At 36.7% G+C, this 21,860-nt stretch overlaps 1 non-coding gene across 1 annotated transcript; it reads left to right on the forward strand.

Moving 5' to 3' along the window:
* The first annotated feature begins 10,236 nt into the window (after positions 1 to 10,236).
* Positions 10,237 to 10,340, forward strand: LOC112712932 (small nucleolar RNA R71). The gene has a single exon (XR_003157983.1). It is a non-coding gene; the product is annotated as a small nucleolar RNA R71 (small nucleolar RNA).
* Positions 10,341 to 21,860: the final 11,520 nt, after the last annotated feature.

Below are 21,860 nucleotides of genomic sequence, written 5' to 3' on the forward strand. Positions count from 1 at the left end.
CTTACTCATCATAATTATAAACTTCACAGAATCAATGGGGAAAATAAAAGAAGACATGATAAATAATAATGAAAGGGATTAATTGAAAATAAAAATAGTCTATATTAATAACTTGTGAAAATAATCAAATGTCAACTCTGGAGGAATTAGGAATATGGAAGAATAAATGAAAAAGTAAATAACAGAATATAATGACTAGTACCGGAGGTAGACTCTTCTCAAAAGCTAAAGCCAAAATCTTCAATATCCTAATGAATGTTCCATTGAGTAAAACCTAGGGGAGAAGTAAATTCTGATCTAAAAACTAAAAATTATATGGAATGAATGTTGTTCTCTATTTCTGCATGTTCGCTGGCTCTAATATATGTTTTTGGGCCAAAAACTGGGTTGAAATCCGGCCCAAAAACTCTGCCAGCGACTTCTGAAATTCTGCAGATCGCGCATGTCACGCGGCCACATTGTCCACGCGTTCGCGTCACTCAGCGTTTCTCGTACCACACGTGCGCGTCATCCACGCATTCGCGTTATTCATGCAGCTTCCAATCTGCGCGGTTGCGTCAGGCACGCGAGCGCGTCACTGTTTTTTCTTCCATTTCGCGCGGTCGCGTCAGCCATGCGACCGCGTGACTTCTCGCTGGTTATCTGCTCAATTCTTTGTGTTCCTTCCATTTTTGCATGCTTCCTTTCCATCCTTTAAGCCATTCCTGCCCTGTAATTCCTGAAATCACTTAACACACATATCAAGGCATCTAATGGTAATAAGAGAGGATTAAATAAAAGAAAATAAAAGTCAAAGAAGCATGTTTTCAATCATAGAGTATTTTTAGGAAGGAATTGTAATTACATGCAAATCATATGAATAAGTAGGCAAAGACTTGATAAAACCACACAATTAAACACAATATGAATCATAAAATAGTGGTTTATCAGGGTTCTCGGTTGTAAATCCTTGCATTTAAAGGAAGGAATGATCCTGAAGCGTATGTCGGATGGGAAAGCAAGATAGAGTCGATTTTTGCAAATTGCATTCTTTTAGAGAAAAAGAAGGTAGAGTCAATCATTTTAATATATATATATATATATATATATATATATATATATATATATATATATGTATGTATATATTTGAATGTGATATTGAGTTAACAATGAAAGAATGGTATTTTTGGTAACTAAATGATTGATGAGTAATGGGTAGGTGCTTGGTGAGTTATGATGTTACTTGAAATGGATTTGATTAGGATTTGGTTGGTTTTGGTTTGGAAAACTTGAGGTTGAGTTTTGGTAAAAACACAATTTTAACTAACTTTGATGCGCTGTAACTTGGCTCTCGGACCCTCAAATTTGGTGAAACTTGTTTTAAATAAAAATTGGGTCCAAGTAGTTTATGATGTTTGAAGAACGGATGAAAAATGATTTTTAACGAAAAAGTTATGTGCGTTCAAAGTTTGGGCCTAAAAACAGGATTCTGCAGAAAGTGCTAAAAACTAGGAAATTGGGTATGCGTGTGTACGTATGCTATCGTGCGCACTCATGGATCAGAGCGAAGTGGGGACTCGTGCGTATGCATGAGGGGGTGTGCGTACGCACACGCTGTAGATTTTGCAAGTTGTGCAGACGCACACTATGATGCGTACGCACAGGCTGAAAAAGTTGTCTGGTGCGTTCGTATGCACGGGAAGGAAATTTTGTCTGGTGCGTGCATACGCACAGTACCATGCATACGTATGATGTCTTATTTTACACTAAAAATTCTATTTTTAAATGTTCGACCTTTCCGGCAAGCTTGTGACCCTCTGAAACCACTATTTTGTTGAAAATTCATAATTTTTGAACTATCAATCATTCCTCTAGTTTTTCAAAACCTTTGAAAACTCTGTTGAAGGTCCGACGGCTAGGTTTTAGGCTACAGAATATGAGTAAGTGTCTTGAGGGAGCTAGTTTTGATCTCGAAGGAGACTTGAGAAATGTATGATCGACTTGATGAGATGTTAAAAGTGATGAATGAGACATGATTTAAGAATTATGTTGACATTGATGAATTATGTTTGAGATATTCATATGACTTATATAATTGAATGAGCTGAGACACGGGTTTCCCTGGGTGAATGTAGTGTCTTACCACCACTTGCTCTAGGTTGATACCCGATACTCTATTAACTCTCTGTCACAAGATGTGAGTGGACACTTTATCTCCTGGAGTTCCCCCATGGGCAAGCATATATATATATATATATATATATATATATATATATATATATATATATATATATATATATATATATATATATATATATATATTAGTTTGAACTTGGAGATTTTTTCATGGATATTTTTTAGCTTGGGGATGTACGCACTGGTGCGGAATTTTGAAAACCACAAACGAATCGGCAAGTACACCGGGTCGTACTAAGTAATACCTCAGGTGAGTGAGGGTCGATTCCACGAGGATCGATGGACCAAGCAACATTAATTGAGTGATTCACTTTGTCAGACAAGCAATAAGAGGTGTTTTGAGTGCAATTAGCATTAAACAATAATTTAGGAATTAAGAAAGCAAATAATAGCTTAAGTGTGAAAAGTATATGAGAAATAGTTAAGATTTCAGAGATATTTATTTTTCTGGATTAATAATTCTTACAAACTACTTCAATTATGCAACATTTAATTAATGGCAAACATTAGTTGACTAAACCCTAATGCCTTAGTGATTTAATCTCCTTTGACCCAATCAACTGCCAATTCCTTGGTCACTTAATTTAGATTAAAGGTTTAAGTCCAATTCTATCTTATCAGCCGCACAAACCCTAATTACTCAAAGATAAGCTGATTATATGTCATGTATCATGTTAAATCCATGCAATTTGAGAGTTATGAGGATTTACTTTCAAGCTGTTATTCAAGTGAGTTAACTTTTCCAAGATTCAACAAGAATTAAATAGAAAAAGAGTTATCTTCCAATATACTCTAATTCCTAAGATAAAGAACGAAAGTAATCCTTGAATTCAAATCAGTACATTAAGTAGAATGACAATGGAATTAATCCATAGAATAAACAGAGCTCCTAACCTTAACAACGGAGGTTTAGTTGCTCATGGCTCAAAGAAAACTAGGGTTCCAAAAGTGTGTAAAAGTGTGGAATAAGGAAAAAAGAGAAGAGAAGAGCCCGAAGGACTAAATCTTTTTCCCTATTATATCTAACCAAACTGATTTGAAAATGAAATAAAATAATGACTCCTAAAATTCCAAAAAGATTGTGTTTTATTTTAAATGATAATGAAAATAAAATAAAATAAAATAATTATTAACTAAATCTAAACTAATGAAGCCCCTTCTGTACAATCCAAATTCGTGCTACTGGCGCTAAATGCCAGACTCGGCATTTAGCGCTGCTGAGGCCGAAACGAATGGTGCATTTATCGTCTTCTTGGCGCTAAACACCAGGCTCGACGTTTAGTGCCACTAGCATGTGGTTCTGGACACGAATTATGAAGCACCTGGTGCTAAACGCCAGGTCATAGTGTTTGGCGCCAGCTTCATAGAGGGATTGCATGCGTTACAAGATGCTTGGTGCCAAACGCCAGGTAGCGGCATTTGGCGCTAGCTTGGCAGCATCAATTTTCTTCCTTTTTCTTCTGAACGAACTTACCAAACTCGCTCGGATTTTTCCTGAAATAAATAAAACCACAATGCACCTCAAAGTAGAATCTAAATAGGTTTCAAACACTAAAATCAAAATAAAACTCAACAAATTAATATCTAAAATAATAAAAAATAGAGAAAAGATGCTCACGCATCACGCACAGAAGGTTTGTCCAAGGTTAGATGCCAAGACATATCGGATTGACTATATAACCAATAGATGAGACTCATCAGTCATAGAATATTCATACATCATGTGCATTTGTATGTTTTGCTTGAGTGTGCATTATTTTAGTTTGCTTAACTGCTTAAATCTGCTTATCTGCTACTTGTTCAACTTACTGTAATTGTACCTCTACCTGTGTTTTCTTTGTTTGATTTGCTTGTGTATGTATCTGAGAGACCCTCTTTTGGCGGAGGTGTCTTGAGGGTTATTCTACCGGTGATTCGAAGGTTTGGAGGAGACAGAAGGTGCAGAGTTAGACTAGGGCTAGAATCCCTTAGTTTGATTTCCTATATTATTGGTTTATAATAAATTTTTAAAATTAATCTGAGTGTTGGAGTTCTAGGATTGCCTCTAGCTTTCCTGAGACCTTATACATGATCTTTATGCGCACTATTACCATGCTTAGAACTCTTAGTTTTAATTCCATACATATTTTTGCTGCTTTTCAGATGCAGATCGAGAGGTACCTCGTTGACCGTCTGGAGATCTTCCTTACAAGCAAACAATTGTCTTTTAGGCTGTCATTTTGTTTTAGGCTATGTACAACTTTTGATTCTCCAATAGTTTTCTCAATTTCACAAAAATATTCAAAGAATATTATTCTTTGATCAACGGAACAGAGTGTGCTAGGGCTCCGTGAAAGAAGGATATCGTCGGTTAAGAATTTTCACAAAATAATTCCTTTGCAAGTATAGTCCAAACCAACAAACAACCTTCAATCAAGTTTAATTTTGGTTGTCACAAGTTCAACCCAATAAAAATAACCGAGAGTATTAGTCCCGAGTCGTTCTCCCTAGAAATTACAATCGAGTGCTCAATTATTGGTTATGAGTTTCACGGGGTTGGGTTGATAAAAAGGTGGTGCACAAAATTATGATCTCTAATAATGACATTCAACTTGGTATCTGCGTTTATAACTCAGCACTTTCTTCACAACCTCGCACAACTAACCAGCAAGTGCACTGGATCATCCAAATTATAAACCTTACGTGAGTAAGGGTCGATCCCACGGAGATTGTTGGTATGAAGCAAGCTATGGTCATCTTGAAATTCTCAGTTAGGCAGATAATATATGGTTATGGAGTTTTTGAATAATAATAATAAATAAACAAAAAATAAAGATAGAAATACTTATATAAATCATTGATGGGAATTTCAATAGGCGTATGAAGATGCTATGTTCCTTCTGAATCTCTGCTTTCCTACCACCTTCATCCAATCCTTCTTACTCCTTTCCATGGCAAGCTGTATGTAGGGCATCACCGTTGTCAATGGCTACATCCCATCCTCTCAGTGAAAAAGGTCCAAATGCTCTGTCACAGCACGGCTAATCATCTGTCGGTTCTCGATCATGCTGGAATAGAATCCCTTGATTCTTTTGCGTTTGTCATCACGCCCAACAATCACGAGTTTGAAGCTCGTCATAGTCATTCAATCCCTGAATCCTACTTGGAATACCATAGACAAGGTTTAAACTTTCCGGATTCTCATGAATGCCGCCATCAATTCTAGCTTATACCACGAAGATTCTGATTAAGGAATCGAAGAGATATGCGCCCGGTCTAAGGTAGAACGGAAGTGGTTGTCAGTCACGTGTTCATAGGTGAGAATGATAATGAGTGTCACGGATCATCACATTCATCATGTTTAAGTGCAACAAATATCTTAGAATAAGAATAAGTCGAATTGAATAGAAAATAGTAGTAATTGCATTGAAACTCGAGGTACAGCAGAGCTCCACACCCTTAATCTATGGTGTGTAGAAACTCCACCGTTGAAAATACATAAGTAATGAAGGTCCAGGCATGGCCGAATGGCTAGCCCCCAAATGTGATCAAAAGACCGAATGGTCAAAAGACTAGACACCTAGTACATTAGTTAAAAGTTCTATTTATACTAAACTAACTACTAGGGTTTACAAAAGTAAGTAATTGATGCAGAAATCCACTTCCGGGGTCCACTTGGTGTGTGCTTGGGCTGAGCTTTAACTTTACACGTGCAAAGGTTTCTCTTGGAGTTGAACGCTAAGTTGTAACGTATTTTTGGCATTCAACTCTGGTTCGTGACGTGTTTCTAGCGTTTGACTCCAGAATGCAGCGTGGAACTGGCGTTGAGCGCCAGTTTGCGTTATCTAATCTCGAATAAAGTATGGACTATTATATATTGCTGGAAAGTTCTGGATGTCTACTTTCCAACGCCGTTGCGATCGCACCATTTGAAGTTCTGTAGCTCCAGAAAATTCATTTCGAGTGCAGGGAGGTCAGAATCCAACAGCATCAGCAGTCCTTTGTCAGCCTTCTTATCAGAGTTTTGCTCAGGTCCCTCAATTTCAGCCAGAAAATACCTGAAATTATAGAAAAACACACAAACTCATAGTAAAGTCTAGAAATGTGAATTTAGCATAAAAACAAATGAAAACATCCCTAAAAGTAGCTAGATCCTACTAAAAATTACCTAAAAACAATGCTAAAAAGCGTATAAATTATCCGCTCATCACAACACCAAACTTATATTGTTGCTTGTCCCCAAGCAACTGAAAATCAATTAGGATAAAAAGAAGAGAATATACTATAAAGCTCAGAATATCAATGAATATTAATTCTAATTAGATGAGCGGGACTTGTAGCTTTTTGCTTCTGAACAGTTTTGGCATCTCATTTTATCCTTTGAAGTTTAGAGTGGTTGGCATCTCTAGGAACTTAGAATTTCAGATAGTGTTATTGATTCTCCTAGTTAAGTTTATTGATTCTTGAACACAGCTACTTTTATGAGTCTTGGCCGTGGCCCTAAGCACTTTGTTTTCCAGTATTACCACCGGATACATAAATGCCACATACATATGACTGGGTGAACCTTTTCAGATTGTGACTCAGCTTTGCTAAAGTCCCTAGTTAGAGGTGTCCAGAGCTCTTAAGCACACTCTTTCTGCTTTGGATCACGACTTTAACCACTCAGTCTCAAGATTTTCACTTGGACCTGCATGCCACAAGCATATGGTTAGGGACAACTTGATTTAGCTGCTTAGGCCTGGATTTTATTTCCTTGGGCCCTCCTATCCATTGATGCTCAAAGCCTTGGATCCTTTTTACCCTTGCCTTTTGGTTTTAAGGGCTATTGGCTTTTTCTGCTTGCTTTTTCTTTTTCTTTCTATTATTATTTTTTTTCGCCATTTTTTTCTCAAGCTTTTGCTTTTTCACTACTTTTTCTTGCTTCAAGAATCAATTTCATGATTTTTTAGATTATCAATAACATTTCTCTTTGCTCATCATTCTTTCAAGAGCCAACAATTTTAACATTCATAAACAACAAGATAAAAAATATGCATTGTTCAAGCATTCATTCAGAAGACAAAAAGTATTGTCACCACATCAATATAATTAAACTAAATTCAAGGATAAATTTAAAACTCATGTACTTCTTGTTCTTTTGTATTAAAAACATGTTTCGTTTAAGAAAGGTGAAGGATTCATGGAATTATTCATAGCTTTAAGACATAGTTACTACATACTAATGATCATGCAGTAAAGACACAAAACATAGGTAAACATATATCATAAAAAATCGAAAAACAGAGAAATAAGAATAAGGAATGAATCCACCTTAGTGAGGGTGGCACTTTTTTGAAGGACCAATGGTGCTTTTTGAGCTCCTTTATGTCTCTTCCTTGCCTTTGTTGCTTGATCCCTAGTGATTTTGGTGCTTCTATCCTTTAGTTGCTCCCAATAATTGTGTGGAGGAAAATGTATCCCCAGAGGTGTCTCAGGGATCTCTTGATTTGCAGTCAAATGCTCTATTACTGAGCTGTGGACCCTTGAGATGAACCTCTTCATCTCCCATGACTCAGAGGTGAAAGCTTTTGACTTCCCTTTTCTCTTCTTTTTTTTTGAGGTTTCTCTGGCCTTAGGTGCCATCAATGGTTATGGAAAAATAAAAAAGCTATGCTTTTACCACACCAAACTTAGAATGTTGCTCGCCCTCGAGCAAAAGAAGAAAGGATGGAAGAAGAAAAAGATATGGGTGGGATCGGGTGGGTAAAGAGATGATGGATGTGAGTGGTGAATAGGTGATGAGGGAGAGTGATTGAGGTGTGAGAGAGAGGGGGAAGGTAGGTTGAGGTAGGTAGGGATCCTGTGGGGTCAACAGATCCTGAGGTGTCAAGAATTTTCATCCCTGCACCAATGAGGCGTGTAAAAATGCCCTCTGCATGCAATCCTGGCGTTTAACGCTAGATTGATGCTTGTTTCTGGCGTTAAACGCTAGCTCTATGCTTGTTTTGGGCATTCAATGCCAATCTGCAGCATGTTTTTGGCGTTGAACGCCAGCTTTTCTCAGTGTGCAATCCTGGCGTTTAAACGCCAGATTGCTGCATGTTTCTGGCATTCAACACCAGATCCATGCTCTGTTCTGGCGTTGAACGCCATCCAGATGCTCTTTACTGGCGTTCAAACGCCAGCAAGGTCTTCCTCCAGGGTGTGCTGTTTCTTCTGCTGTTTTTGATTCTGTTTTAAATTTTAGTATTTGTTTTGTGACTCCACATGATCATGAACTTAATAAAACATAAAAGAACAATAAAATAAAAATAAAAAATAAAATTAGATAAATAAAAATTGGGTTGCCTCCCAATAAGCGCTTCTTTAATGTCAATAGCTTGACAGTGGGCTCTCATAGAGCCACACAGGTGATCAGGTCAATGTTGTAGACTCCCAACACCAAACTTAGAGTTTGAATGTGGGGATTCAACACCAAACTTAGAGTTTGGTTGTGGCCTCCCAACACCAAACTTAAAGTTTGATTGTGGGGGCTTTGTTTGACTCTGTATTGAGAGAAGCTTTTCATGCTTCCTTTCCATGGTTGCAGAGGAAGATCCTTGAGTCTTAAACACAAGGTAGTCCCCATTCAATTGAAGGACTAATTCTCCTCTGTTAACATCTATCACAGCTCCTGCTGTGGCTAGGAAAGGTCTTCCCAGGATGATGCATTTATCCTCCTCCTTCCTAGTGTTTAAGATTATGAAATCAGCAGTGATGTAAAGGCCTTCAACCTTTACCAATACGTTCTCTACCAATCCATAAGCTTATCTTACTGAATTGTCTGTCATTTGCAATGAGAATATAGTAGGCTGTACCTCAATGATCTCCAGCTTCTCCATTACAGAGAGTAGCATAAGATTTATGCCTGACCCTAGGTCACACAGAGCCTTTTCAAAGGTCATGGTGCCTATGGTACAGGGTATTAAGAATTTACCAGGATCTTGTTTCTTTTGAGGTAAAGTTTGCTGAACCCATGTATCTAATTCACCAATGAGTAAGGGAGGTTCACCTTCCCAAGTCTCATTACCAAACAACTTGGCATTCAGCTTCATGATAGCTCCTAGATATTGAGCAACTTGCTCTCCAGTTACATCTTCATCCTCTTCAGAGGAAGAATAGTTTTCAGAGCTTATGAATGGCAGAAAGAGGTTTAATGGGATCTCTATGGTCTCTATATGACCTTCAGATTCCTTTAAGTTCTCAATAAGGAACTCTTTCTTGCTTGAGAGACGTCCCCTGAGGTCTTCCTCATTGGGATTCACGTCCTCTCCTTTCTCTCTAGGTTCGGCCATGTTGATTATGTCAATGGCCTTGCACTCTCTTTTTGGATTCTCTTCAGTATTGCTTGGGAGAGTACTAGGAGAAATTTCAGTGACTTTCTTACTCAGCTGGCCCACTTGTGCCTCCAAATTTCTAATGGAGGACCTTGTTTCACTCATGAAACTTAAAGTGGCCTTAGACAGATCAGAGACTATGTTTGCTAAGTTAGAGGTGCTCTGCTCAGAAGTCTCTGTCTGTTGCTGAGAAGATGATGGAAAAGGTTTGCTATTGCTAAACCTGTTTCTTCCACCATTATTAAAGCCTTGTTGAGGCTTTTGTTGATCCTTCCATGAGAAATTTGGATGATTTCTCCATGAGGGATTATAGGTGTTGCCAACGGCTTACCCCATATAATTTACCTCTGCCATTGCAGGGTTTTTAGGATCATAGGCCTCTTCTTCAGAAGATGCCTCTTTAGTGCTGTTGGATGCATTTTGCCATCCATTCAGACTTTGAGAAATCATGTTGACTTGCTGAGTCAACATTTTGTTCTGAGCCAAAATGGCATTCAGAGCATCAATTTCAAGAACTCCCTTCCTCTGAGGCGTCCCATTATTCACGGAATTCCTCTTAGAAGTGTACATGAATTGGTTATTTGCAACCATTTCAATAAGTTCCTGAGCTTCTGCAGGCGTTTTCTTTAGGTGAATGGATCCACCTACAGAATGGTCCAGTGACATCTTACAGAACTCAGACAGACCATAATAGAATATATCTATCATGGTCCATTCTGAAAACATGTCAGAAGGACACTTTTTGGTCATTTGCTTGTATCTTTCCCAAGCTTCATAGAGGGATTCACCATCTTTTTGCTTGAAGGTCTGAACATCCACTCTAAGCTTGCTCAGCTTTTGAGGAGGAAAGAATTTAACCAAGAAGGCCGTGACCAGCTTATCCCAAGAGTCCAGGCTGTCCTTAGGTTGTGAGTCCAACCATGTTCTAGCTCTGTCTCTTACAGCAAAAGGGAAAAGCATGAGCCTGTAGACTTCAGGATCTACTCCATTAGTCTTAATAATCTCATAGATCTGCAAGAAATCAGTTAAAAACTAGTAGGGATCTTCTGATGGAAGTCCATGAAACTTGCAATTTTGTTGCATTAGAGCAACTAGTTGAGGTTTCAGCTCAAAATTGTTTGCTCCAATGGCAGGAATTGAGATGCTTCTTCCATCAAACTTGGAAGTAGGTGTAGTATAATCACCAAGCATCCTCCTTGCATTATTGTTGTTGGGTTCGGCTGCCATATCCTTTTCTTGTTCGAAAATTTCAGTAAGGTTGTCTCTGGATTGTTGTAATTTAGCTTCTCTTAGTTTCCTCTTCAGAGTCCTTTCAGGTTCAGGATCAGCTTCAACAAGAATGCCTTTTTCCTTATTCCTGCTCATATGAGAAAGAAGAGAACAGAAAAGGAAGAGGAATCCTCTATGTCACAGTATAGAGATTCCTTTATGTTAGTAGAAGAAGAAAGGAATCAAAGAAGGAGAAGAGTTAAGAATCCAAACATAAGGGTGAAGATAGGTTCAGATTCTTGATATGAAGAGAAGTGTTAATAAATAAATAAATAGAAGAAGATAAGAGGGCGAGAATTCGAAAATTAATTTTGAAAAAGGGTTAGTGATTTTTGAAAATTAAAGGAAGAGTTAAAATTAAAATTAAAATTTAAAACAATTAGTTAATTAAAAAGAATTTTAAAAAAGGATGAGATATTTTCGAAAAATTGATAGGGAAAATTAGTTAGGTGGTTTTGAAAAAGATAAGAAACAAATAAAAAGTCAATTAGTTAGTTGAAAAAGATTTGAAAATTAATTTTGAAAAGATAAGAAGTTAGAAAAGATATTTTGAAATCAAATTTTTGAAAAAGATAAAATTTTGAAAAAGATATGATAGAAAAGATATTTTAAAAAAAAGAATTGATTTTTAAAATTAAAATTGATTACTTGACTAACAAGAAACTAAAAGATATGATTCTAGAATTTAAAGATTGAACCTTTCTTAACAAGAAAGTAACAAACTTCAAATTTTTGAATCAATCACATTAATTGTTAGTAAATTTTTCAAAATTTTGAAATAAAGATAAGAAAAAGATTTTGAAAATAAATTTTAAAAATTTCAAAAATAATAAAAAATTGAAAAAGATTTGATTTTTGAAAAAGATTTTGAAAAGATAAGATTTTTAAATTTGAAATTTTGACTTGACTAACAAGAAATAACTAATTTTAAAATTTTTTGACTAAGTCAACCCAAAATTTCGAAAATTATGAGTAAAACAAGGAAAAGATATATTTTTTTAATTTTGAATTTTTAATGATGAGAGAGAAAAACACAATTATGACCCAAAACATGAAGATTTTGGATCAAAACCCATTATGCATGCAAGAACACTATGAATGTCAAGATGAACACCAAGAACACTTTGAAGATCAAGATGAACATCAAGAACATATTTTTGAAAATTTTTTTTATGCAAAGAAAACATGCAAGACACCAAACTTAAAAATCTTTAATGCTTAGACACTATGAATGCAAAAATGCACATGAAAAACAATAAAAGACACAAAACAAGAAAACATCAAGATCAAACAAGAAGACTTTCCAAGAACAACTTGAAGGTCATGAAGAACACTTATGAATGCATGAATTTTCGAAAAATGCAAGAACAAGATGAATATGCAATTGACACCAAACTTAAAACATGACACAAGACTCATACAAGAAACACAAAATATTTTTTATTTTTATGATTTTATTATTGTTTTTGGATTTTTGTATATTTTTTTCGAAAACAAATAGGAAAAATAAAATACGAAATTCAAAATTTTTAATAAGAATTCCAGGAATCTTTCAATGTTAGTCTAAAGCTTCGGTCCAGAAATTGGACATGGCTTAATAGCCAGCCAAGCTTTAGCATACATAGTTCAAGCATGTGAAGAGGAAGCCTTAGTTCAAAAGAATTTAGACATGGCTTTACAGCCAACCAGGCTACAACATGCTTCATGAAACACTAGAATTCATTCTTAAAAATTTAGAATAATTTTTTCGAAAACAGAAGTAAGATTTTTTTGAAAGATTTTTTTGAAACTTTTTTTGAAAATAAAACAAAAAGAAAATGACCTAATCTGAGCAACAAGATGAACCGTCACTTGTCCAAACTCAAACAATCCCCGGCAACGGCGCCAAAAACGTGGTGCACGAAATTGTGATCTCTAATAATGGAATTGAACTTGGTATGCACGTTTATAACTCAGCACTTTCTTCACAACCTCGCACAACTAACCAGCAAGTGCACTGGGTCGTCCAAGTAATAAACCTTACGTGAGTAAGGGTCGATCCCACAGAGATTGTTGGTATGAAGCAAGCTATGATCATCTTGAAATTCTCAATTAGGCGGATAATATATGGTTATGGAGTTTTCGAATAATAATAATAAATAAACAGAAAATAAAGATAGAAATACTTATATAAATCATTGATGGGAATTTCAGATAGGCGTATGAAGATGCTGTGTTCCTTCTGAATCTCTGCTTTTCTATTACCTTCATCCAATCCTTCTTACTCCTTTCCATGGCAAGCTGTATGTAGGGCATCACCATTGTCAATGGCTACATCCCATCCTCTCAATGAAAAAGGTCCAAATGCTCTGTCACAGCACGGCTAATCATCTCTCGGTTCTCGATCATGCCGGAATAGAATCCCTTGATTCTTTTGCGTTTGTCGTCACGCCCAACAATCGCGAGTTTGAAGCTCGTCACAGTCATTCAATCCCTGAATCCTACTCGGAATACCACAGACAAGGTTTAGACTTTCCGGATTCTCATGAATGTCACCATCAATTCTAGCTTATACCACGAGGATTCTAATTAAGGAATCCAAGAGATATGCACCCGATCTAAGGTAGAACGGAAGTGGTTGTCAGTCACACGTTCATAGGTGAGAATGATAATGAGTGTCATGGATCATGACATTCATCATGTTGAAGTGCAACGAATATCTTAGAATAAGAATAAGTCGAATTGAATAGAAAATAGTAATTGCATTGAAACTCGAGGTATAGCAGAGCTCGACACCCTTAATCTATGGTGTGTAGAAACTCCACCGTTGAAAATACATAAGTGATGAAGGTCCAGGCATGGCCGAATGGCCAGCCCCCAAATGTGATCAAAAGACCGAATGGTCAAAAGACTAGACACCTAGTACATTAGTTAAAAGTTCTATTTATACTAAACTAGCTACTAGGGTTTACAGAAGTAAGTAATTGATGCAGAAATTCACTTCCGGGGCCCACTTGGTGTGTGCTTGGGCTGAGCTTGAACTTTACACGTACAGAGGCTTCTCTTGGAGTTGAACGCCAAGTTGTAACGTGTTTTTGGCGTTCAACTCTGGTTCGTGACGTGTCTCTGGCGTTTGACTCTAGAATGCAGCGTGGAACTGGTGTTGAGTGCCAGTTTGCGTCATCAAATCGCGAATAAAGTATAGACTATTATATATTGCGAGAAAGCTCTAGATGTCTACTTTCCAACGCCGTTAAGATCGCGCCATTTGGAGTTCTGTAGCTCCAGAAAATTTATTTTGAGTGCAGGGAGGTCAGAATCCAACAGCATCAGCAGTCCTTTGTCAGCCTTCTTATCAGAGTTTTGCTTAGGTCCCTCAATTTCAGCCAGAAAAAACCTGAAATTAGAGAAAAACACACAAACTCATAGTAAAGTCCAAAAATGTGAATTTAGCATAAAAACTAATGAAAACATCCCTAAAAGTAGCTAGATCCTACTAAAATTTACCTAAAAACAATGCCAAAAAGCATATAAATTATCCGCTCATCAAAAGGCAAGAAATTAAAAAGAAAGAATTTAAATGACAATAAAGTAAAGAAAACAATTAAAGATAACAAATGCTAAAAAGAGGCAATCATGGCAAGGATTGAGAGTCTAGGCTTTCTATCCTACACATTAATTATCATATAATAGTTAACAAGAGCTAATCCTATTTCGTCATCTCCAACATCGGAGAAGGTATATTGTTATCTTCACATTGAGAGAAAGTCAAACATGACTAGTTAATCCCAATCCAAAAGTAATGTTAATTGAAACAAGACTAACTAATCACTCTAGATTACCAATCTAAATTGGGTATTAATGACTCAAGATTGTCCAATTTCTCTTTCCAAGCCAAGAATACTAAAAAACTACTCTAAAGTCCAACCAAGCATTTTGTCAAACACTTGGAAGGCATAAAAGGAAAGTAAGGTAAAATTGCAAGAAATATAAAATCTAACAACTACCAATGCAATAATAATAACAACTCCATTAAACATCAATGACATGAAAACATAAAATTGTATTAAAGAAAATCCAAATCCAACAATAGTGCATGAACATTAAAAGAACATAAAAGGGAAATTAACAAGTAAAATTAAGAGAACAAGGATGTAGGAACAAGAAGTTATAAAGAAAACTAGATGAAAAAAAGAATTAAAACCTAAATCTAAGAGAGTTTGACTTAAATCTATCCTAATTCTAGAGAGAAGATGGAGCTTCTCTCTCTAGAAAACTACCTAAAGCATGTTTCGTACACTACCTAATTGCTCCCCCATTTCTTCCTCTTGATTTCTGCATTAAATAGCGTCAGAAATGAGTTGAATTTGGGCCTGGATGGCTCAGAAATCGCCCCCAATGTATTCACTTTAATGAGGTCATGTGACCAACGTCACGCGTGCACGTGGGTGACGCGTGAAGAGGGAACGCGTCGCCTTGCAAATTCCCTCCTCACGCGTACGCGTGGATGACGCGCACGCGTGGCCATGAATCCTCCAAATGCTCATTTCTTCATGAATTATCCACTTTGCATGCTTTTCTCTTCACTTCTTCCATCCAATCCTTGCCTCATAAGTCTAAAATCACTCAACAAACATATCAATTCATCGAATAGAATTAAAGTGAATTATATTTAGTAATTTAAAGGTTTAAAAAGTATGTTTTCACTCTTAAGTACAAATTTGGGAGAATTACAAAAACATGCTATTTCATTGAATAAATGTGAGAAAAGTTGATAAAATCCACCAAATTCAACACAAGGTAAACCACAAAATTGGGGTTTATCAAACCTCCCCACACTTAAACCAAGCATTTCCTCATGCTAAACCAAGAAAGAGACAAGGAGTATCAACATTTATTCAATGCAAACTATCTATATGCACCCTATCTAAATGCGATCTATCTATATGCATGCAACTACTTGGTCAAAATAAACCAACTTCCAAGAACACATATATGAACACAAGGGCTAAAGCAACCATAATCAAATCAAATTCACAATTGAATTGAGTTATTGAAAAGAATTACAAACTTGCAAGAGATGATCATAGGTGAAAACATGTAATTGAACAATTGAACCCTCACCGGATGTGTATCCGCTCTAGTTGCTCAAGTGTATAGGGTTGATTCACTCAATTCTCCTCTAATCATGCTTTCTAAGATTTTTTTCATCTAACAATCAACAATTATTCAATGCATGTATACAAATATCATGAGAACTTATCCATAGGTTGTAATAAGGTTAGAGTCAAGGTAAGATTGTATTTGGTCAAGTGAGCTTTGAAATTTGAATCTTTGATTAACTTAAGCTTCCCACCTAACCTATGGCAACCTATAAAATCTAATGCAAACCTAACTACCCATTCTTCACTTTTTCACACACTCATGCATTCTCTTTTTTATCATAACACATATGCATTGTTATTATTACTTTAACTTTGGGGCATTTTGTCCCCTCTTTATTGCTTTCTTTTATATATATATATATTCTTTCATTTTTTTGTTTTTCTCCGTTTCTTTTGATGAATTATATATAAAGGTACCAATGCATATGGTTTAAATATTTAATGCATGAGCATGTACCCAATTCCCAAGGTTTTTGACAAAACTATAAAGTACACTTTTATCTTACCCAATGTTCCCAAATTTTCTACAATTGAATGATAAATACCCTCACTAGCCTAAACTAATCAAAGATCCAAACAAGGGACATTTATTATTTTTTGCTTTAAGGCTAGTAATGTGCTAAATTAAGAATAAAAGAGGATTATCATAGGCTCAAAGTTAGCTTACAATGGTAGATAAAAGGTAAGGCCATTTGGGTAAGTGAGCTCAATGAAATGAAGGCCTCAATCATATAAATGCATTCATATACAGAATAATGGACATAAAGAATCAAACAAATCAAAAATTGTAATCATAGAAAGAGAATAATACACACAAGAATGAAAATAGTGGTTAATATGATGTAACCACACAATTAGGCTCAAAACTCATAAGGTTGTGTGTTCTTAGCACAAAAACATGTTCCACAATATATAATTCAAGCAAGTTCAATGAAAAATTTTCACTCAAATTAATTGGGGTGCCTTATAGATAAATTTCTGGGAAAATTTTATTATTTTGAGTAAGCTTATTATATATATGCAAACTAAGAAAATATAACTAAAAATTATAAAAGGCCTAAAAATGAAATACAAAAGTGTTGGGATTAGAAATTTTTCACAAAAAAATAAACGGCCAATCGGTTGGACAACCTCCCCACACTTAAAAGTTTGCACCATCTTTGGTGCATTCAAAGATGAGCAAGGGGGTACAGCGACTTTTTGGATTTCCACCTTCAGCCAGTGGACCAACCGGTTGCTGCATGTTCTTTCTTCTGCTTCTGTTTTTGCTTATGACAAATCATCCTGAGCAATAGGAAACAGGATATAATAAGACAAGTAAATGCACCAGTAAGGAAGCATAGATTGTTGGAATGAGGTAATAATCACTAGAATGAAGTGAGTGAATTAGTGTGATATGGATACAAACAAGTGTGTCACAACTACACAAAAGGAGTATGTACTTCACTCATTTTAGTGTGCTTGAAATACTTAAAGTAAACTTGTTGGATAAAGCAAACAACAAGCAATAAAGAAACAGAAAAGTACTCTAGCAAGAATCAAGCAATTGTGAATTGGATGAGTAGACATTGGTTGATGTGCAAGAAGATTTTAATGAACTAAATGAAATATTTAATGACACATTTTAAATTTTGTTCGCATCACCTAGTTGACATAAAAGGTGGAAGACATGGGTGCTATGCAACTTAAGTAAAGAGAGATAGAAATGAAAATCAATCACATAGCAAGCATGGTCCACAAAGCTTGAAAGCTAAAAAATATGCAACTAGGTAAGCTTACGATCCAATTTCACAATTCTAAAATCTCAATGCATGAAATAGGTGATGTAAATAAGGGTCAATCATAAACAAGTATCACCTAACAAAAATTGTATTGATCCCATATAATTGCCTAATAATGGATAATGAATTCAAATTACATGGTGGCTAGCTACAACATGCAATTTAGAAATCCCAAAAATATTCTCAAAGACTGTATTATGAGTACTTGTATGCACTTGTATCAAGCAAGCAAAACTCAATACCAAGCAACAATGTATATCCTCAATAAAGAAATCCAACAATAAAAAATTTCAACATCAAGAAATAGCAAATCAAATCAATAATCCAACACGTATCCACTAAAATAGAAAATTAAGCTAACTAACTAACAAACTAACTAATTAACTAAAGAAAATAATGGTTAATGGTGGTGGTAGATGATGGTTGAAGAATGGAAAAAAAGAAGAGAAGAGAGAAGAAGGAAAGAAATGGAGAGAAGAGAAGAAAAGAAGTGAGTGAAACAGGGCAGGGGCTTGACGACAAGTCATCTTAGGCTAGTTTTACTAGCATTTCTACTTGTTTTTATTAGGTTTCAAACACTTTCTTGCACAATAAGTAAGTGATTGGATGGGATTTTCATGTTTGTCTTGATTCAATCAAACATTGTTAATTTTATGTATTATTGGTGCACAAAATTGTGATCATCAACAATGGCTCCAAAGACTTGGTGCTCTTAAACATGAATCACACTTTGTCACAACTTCGCACAACTAACCAGCAAGTGTACTGGGTCGTCCAAGTAATACCTTACGTGAGTAAGGGTCGATCCCACAGAGATTGTTGGTATGAAGCAAGCTATGGTCATCTTGTAAATCCCAGTCAGCCGAATTCAACTGTATTAAGAAATTATAGTAAACGAAAATAAATAAAATAGGATAGAGTTACTCATGTAATTCAATGGTGGAGATTTCAGATAAGTGTATGGCGGTGCTATGTTCCTTCCGAATCTCTGCTTTCCTACTGCTTTTATCCAATCTTTGTCACTCCTTTCTATGGCAAGCTGTATGTAGGGCATCACCGTTGTCAATGGCTACATCCCATCCTCTCAGTGAAAAAGGTCCAAATGCTCTGTCACGGCACGGCTAATCATCTGTCGGTTCTCAATCATGTTGGAATAGAATCCATTGATTCGTTTGCGTTTGTCATCACGACCAACAATCGTGAGTTTAAAGCTCGTCACAGTCATTCAATCCTAGAATCCTACTTGGAATACCACAGACAAGGCTTAGACTTTCTGGATTCTCATGAATGCCGCCATCAATTCTAGCTTATACCACGAAGACTCTGATCTCACGGAATGGAAGGCTCGGTTGTCAGGCGAGGGGCAACCATGTGTCGTGTATCAGGAATCCAAGAGACGCATCCTAGCTCTCGCTTGTAGAACGGAAGTGGTTGTCAGGCATGCGTTCATACGGATGGATGATGATGAGTGTCACGGATCATCACATTCAACAGGTTGAAGTACGAATGGTATCTTAGAACAGGAATAAATCAAATTAAATAGAAAATAGTAGTAATTGCATTAAAACTTGAGGTACAGCAGAGCTCCACACCCTTAATCTATGGTGTGTAGAAACTCCACCGTTGAAAATACATAACTGATGAAGGTCCAGGCATGGCCGAATGGCCTGCCCCCAATGTCTAAGATCGCATAAACTGATCAAAGATGAAAATACAATAGTAAAAAGTTCTATTTATACTAAACTAGTTACTAGGGTTTACAGAAATGAGTTTAAGTGCAGAAATCCACTTCCGGGGCCCACTTTGGTGTATGCTTAGGCTAAGCTTGAACTTTACACGAGCTGAGGCTTCTGTTGGAGTTGAACGCCGAGTTGTAACGTGTTTTTGGCGTTCAACTCTGGTTCGTGACGTGTTTCTAGCGTTTGACTCCAGAATGCAGCATGGAACTGGCATTGAGCGCCAGTTTATGTCATCTAATCTCGAACAAAGTTTGGACGATTATATATTTATGGAAAGCTCTGGATGTCTACTTTCCAACGCCATTAAGAGCACACCATTTGGAGTTTTGTAGCTCCAGAAAATCTATTTCGAGTGCAGGGAGGTCAGAATCCAACAGCATCAGCAGTCCTTTGTCAGCCTTTTATCAGAGTTTTGCTCAGGTCCCTCAATTTCAGCCAGAAGTTACCTGAAATTACAGAAAAACACACAAACTCATAGTAAAGTCCAGAAATTTGAATTTAGCATAAAAACTAATGAAAACATCCCTAAAAGTAGCTAGATCCTACTAAAAACTACCTAAAAACAATGCCAAAAAGCGTATAAATTATCCGCTCATCAATTATCATGAGATTTATGCAAGATTTATTTAATTATTATAAAATGATGCAAAATCTTATGATTTTGGTTTGGCTTTGATTGTATGTTTGATTGATGACAGGTGAAAAGATGAGAGGAAGAAACAAAGAAGGAAGCAGTGCAGGAATACGCTACGTTCATTTGAAGAACGCTACGTTCCCCTGCGGCATCACATGTGGCGCTACACTCATTTTCAAAGAACGCCACGATCTCCAGCGACGCGTACGTGTATGGGATGTGCACGCGCAGAATGACATTTTTGCGATCCACGCGTACGCGTGAGTGACGCGTACGCGTGGGTGAGGGATCAACGTTCGCAACCAAAGAGCGCTACGCTCTCTTCAAACGAGCGCTGCGACACTTTCAAAATTTGGATTAAAGATTTGTCATCGACGCGTACGCGTGCATGACGCGTACGCGTGGGTGTGATTTTTGGGAGCAAGCATGCAAACGCGTGGATGACGCATCAGTGCAGAAATGATAAATTGTAATCCACGCGTACGCGTGGGTCACGCGTACGCGCGGGTAGCATTCTTTGTGCGAACGCTACGCTCGTTTGGAGAGCGCTACCAAGGGACGCATGGGCGTGGGTGTATGCGTACGCGCTGAATTGCCAGATTGCCAAATGATGCCCACGCGTGGGTGACACATACGCGTCGGTGAACGAGCACTACGTTGTCTTACGAACGCTACGTTCTCCTGAAGCTGATTCCACCGTACCAACTGAAGACCCTATTCTGACCCACTTGAACCAAGGCCAAAAAGCCCAATCCAAGTACTTGATGACTGGAGTGGAAAGTGTATAAATAGAGAAGAATTTGATTTCATTAGGGGTTCTCCTTTTTAGTTAGTTAAGAAGTAGATCTGAGGGAGTGAGAGACCTAAATTGGGAAGCTCTGCACTCAATTTCATTTTTATTTTTCGTTCTTCATCTTCTGCACTTTTTCTTTCTGTTTTGTACTAGAGCAATGATGAACTAAACCTAACTTTCATTAGGGGGAGGAGCTCTATTGTAATTCCAATGAATCAATGAAATTCTTCTTTTTCTCAATTCAATTGTGTAGCTATTGGTACCTTCTGTTTTGATTGTGAATTACTCACTCTGGAAGGGGGTTTAATTCAGTGAATGCTTTTGTAAGCCTATAAAGGGGAATCACTTGCATTCGATTTGGAGCTTTATCCTTCACTACTCTCTTCATCATCACCATTCGGGAGGAATTGAGATCCTGAGAGTTAGTGTGGCTTATGGATGAGAGATATGCACTTAATCTCTTTTCATGACAATTAGATCAATGAATTGGCAAGATTGATTATGATTAGAGAGATTGGATTGCCAAGGAATTGGGATCCAATCAATTTCAATCTGCCATAGATCTACCATATGATTGAGAAAAGAGTTGAGACTCAATTGATTCATGAAGGATTATGACATCTCCAATCCCTGATGAATCATTTCCTTTGAATTTCTTCAACTTAGATCTCTCTGATTTTGCTGTACTTTACATTGTTTATTTCTGTTTTGATTCCCCAGCACCCAAATCCATTTATAGTTCATGCAATTTATGTTTCCTTTTCATTTGAGTTTCTACAATTTTAATTTCCTACACTTTTGTATTAGCGTCCTAGCCTTGGGAATGCGCGAGGGTTTTAATGCCCTCATTAATTGGTTTTTAATGCCCCGTTTCTCTTGCTTCTTTTATTTTGAACTTTACACACAGAAACAATTTTCCTCTTCTCTGTAACTTCCCCTTTTCTTTCTTACTTTTCTGTTTTCGCCCGTCATCTACATTCTCGCGTTT

This window comes from Arachis hypogaea, chromosome 1 (assembly GCF_003086295.3).
Source record: "Arachis hypogaea cultivar Tifrunner chromosome 1, arahy.Tifrunner.gnm2.J5K5, whole genome shotgun sequence".
Lineage (NCBI taxonomy): Eukaryota > Viridiplantae > Streptophyta > Magnoliopsida > Fabales > Fabaceae > Arachis > Arachis hypogaea.